This window comes from Crocodylus porosus, unplaced genomic scaffold (assembly GCF_001723895.1).
Source record: "Crocodylus porosus isolate Cpor-Errol unplaced genomic scaffold, CroPor_comp1, whole genome shotgun sequence".
Taxonomy (NCBI): Eukaryota; Metazoa; Chordata; order Crocodylia; family Crocodylidae; genus Crocodylus; species Crocodylus porosus.
Genome location: NW_017728886.1, coordinates 112,585,662 through 112,588,768, shown reverse-complemented (window position 1 = coordinate 112,588,768; position 3,107 = coordinate 112,585,662). Strand labels below are relative to the sequence as shown.

The window sequence follows — 3,107 nt, the reverse complement described above, 5'->3', positions numbered from 1 at the left end:
GTCATCCAAGTCACAGCCCCTTAACTTGTTCACCAGTATGGGGTGGGATACCGTATCAAAGGCCTTCCTGAAGTCCAAGTATACAACATCCACCCCTCCTCCTGCGTCGAGGCGTTTTGTAACCTGGTGCACATCTTTAAGAAAAGGAAGGAGGAGGATCCAGGGAACTACAGACTAGTCAGTCTCACCTCATTTCCTGGAAAAACGGAACAGATCTTCAAGGAATCCATTTCTAAGCACTTGGAGGAGAAGGTGATTAGGAACAGTCAGCATGGATTCGCCAAGGGCAAGTCATGCCTGACCACCTTATTGTCTTCTATAAGATGACTGGCACTGTGGATGTGGGGAGATCAGTGGATACCAATATCGTTAGCAAGGTTTTTGGTATGGTCTCCCACAACATTCTCTCAGGCAAGCTAAGGAAGGATAGGTTGGTTGAATGAATGGACCGAAAGGTGGACAGAAAACTGTTTGGATCATCAGGCTCAGGGGGTAGGACTTAATGGCTCAATTTCTAGTTGGCAGCTGGTATCAAGTGGAGTGCTGCTGTGGGGTATCAGATTATTTAACTAAGGGTAGAACTAATGTAAATCTTCCTGACCTGGTTCGTACGTATTGTGATCCCTTGTGGGGATGTCTGAGTGGTGGTCCCAACTCTCTCCTGCCATGTCTTGATGTTGAGAGAAGATCTATATTGGGAGATGTTCTTTATCTCCACTTGACACTGGAATCTTGAGATCGGTTTCTCTTGTAGCTCCAACCTCCCCTATACCCCATCCTAGTGCCACCCAGTTGTTAAGCTGACTTTCATTAACCTGGATCTTATACAGTGGTGTTTCTTTTCATTATTTTTTATTTATTGAATTTATTTTCTTTGTGTTTTAGGTTGTCACGCATCTTGACAATCATAGGGATGGACTTCAGTCTATGTTGACTAACAGCCTTCCTTGTCAACTCAGGTAAGTCTAGCATCCAGCCTCTCTGGGTATAAACCCCCTTTTTACAATCATAAATGTAAAGGAAAACAATCCACATGAAACTAAATAAAGCCCATCCAGGCTGCAGTCACCAAATTCCCCCTATACTTCAGAGGGTGTGAGTCCAATCAAGTAGAGTGTCCTTCCCCTTTAAACCCGGCAGGCTGCTTCGGGTGTCCTGACTCGCTAATTCATCGGATTGCAGGACACCGGCTTGGCAGATCCCTAAACAAAAAGAAAAAGGAAAGGAAAACATCTACTTGTTTCTGTTGGGGCTCAGCTGTGCTCTTCCCAGCTAGCCCTTCCTCTCCAGGCAGTCATCCTGTCTCAAGCACTGCCCCCTTGGCAGCGCTTCTCCCACTGGTGACTCTCGGCTTAATGGAGCTCCTTGGAGTTCCTCAGCCAGATGGCTGCTGGCTTGCCGCCGCTGTGGCTGTCCCCCTCTTTCTTCCTGGGTCCCTAGACACGTGGCTTCCCCCTGAAGCTTCTTGTGCCCCTCTCCCCATTCTCCATCTAGATCTTTGTTTTTCTCTCTCCCCTTCTGGGGACACTCTAGTGTTACGGAGCAGCTGCTTCAGAAATGCAGCTCACAGGGAGCTCTCTTCTCTTTAGCCAGTTCCTGCTGGCTCTTGGTAGGTATCATCAGAGTCTCCTCGTCAGTCGTGGGTCCAAGTTTGTTCAGTATCTTCATCAATGGCCTTGAAGATAGGATAGAATACACCCTTAGCAAGTTTGCAGATGACACCAAGCTGGGGGGAGTAGTAGATATGCTGAAGGGTAGGGCAAAGATGCAGAGAGACCTAGACAAGTTGGAGGATTGAACCAAAAGAAATCCCATGAAGTTCAATAAGGAGAAGTGCAAAGTCTTGCACTTAAGATAGAACAATCTCATGTACTGATACAGGCTGGGGACTGACTGGCTAAGCAGCAGCTCTGCAGAAAAGGACCGGGACAATAAGCTGAATATGAGCCAGCGATGTGCCCTTGTTGCCAAGAAGGCTAATAGCATACTGGGCTGTATTAGTAGGAGCACTGCCAGCAGATCAAGGGAAGTAATTCTTCCCCTCTATTCAGCAGTGGTGAGGCCACATCTGGAGTACTATGTTCAGTTTTGAGCTCCCACTACAGAAAGGATACGGACAAATTGGAGAGAGTCCAGCAGGAGACAACAAAAATGGTTAGGGGACTGGGGGCACATGATGTATGTGGAGAGGTTGAGGGAACTGGTCTTATTTAGTCTGGAGAAGAGAAGACTGAGAGGGCATTTAATAACAGCCTTCAACTACCTGAAGGTTGGTTCCAAAGAGGATGGAGCTAGATTGTTCCCAGTGGTGACAGATGACAGACGAAGGAGTGATGATCTCAAGCTGCTGCCAGGGAAGTTTAGGTTAGATATCAGGAAAAACTTTCGTAGTAGGAGGGTAGTAAAACACTGGAACAAGTTACCTAGAGAGACAGTGAACTCTCCATCCTTGGAGGTTTTTAAGACACAGGTAGACAAAGCTTTGGCTGGAGTGCTTTAGTAAGGGATGGCCCTGTTTTGAGCAGGAGGTTGGACTAGATGACCTCCTGAGGTCCCTTTGAATTCTAATTTTCTATGATTCTAAGTGTCTTGTCTGAGGGAAGAGAAGGTGACTGGGCGATATGTGAGGAAGAGGAGAGAGAGGTGGAGGGGAGAAGAGGCTGAAGGAATCAGGGGCTGCAGAAAGGAACCATGTCATGATCAAAACAGCTTCCACAATTTTTGATATCCCAGTTTTTGTTATGTTGAGTAACTCAAATTTAGTAACCCTTGTAGTATTGTCGCTGATCTGACTATGCCTTATGGGTTTGTCTTGTTCCTATTCATGAATCTCAGTTAACAAAAGTGTGTGTTAACTGATGCATGTTTTGGGCCCCTGAACTTTAGGCAGGCAAAATGTTATTATTATTAATATGCTATTCTCTATAGGATATGTCATTGGCCATAAAATGTGAGTGGTCTTTCATGCTGTAGATGGCACTGGACACAGTTATTTAAGTGATCACTTTGTTTCCTGTTTCTCACCTCAGAAGATGAGGGCTGCTTTGTCAGTTCATTGGATTTTATTTTCCAGCTAAGCAGTAGAATATTCTTGGTAGAAATTCCAC

General features: G+C 45.8%; 1 long non-coding RNA gene across 1 annotated transcript in view; it reads left to right on the top strand.

Annotated features, from left to right (window-relative positions):
- LOC109313922 overlaps window positions 1–3,107 on the top strand; it is a 70,642-nt gene that overhangs the window by 60,801 nt on the left and 6,734 nt on the right. The window contains exon 2 of the long non-coding RNA XR_002102181.1: window positions 886–959. This is a non-coding gene — a long non-coding RNA (uncharacterized LOC109313922). The remainder of the gene's footprint in view (window positions 1–885; window positions 960–3,107) is intronic.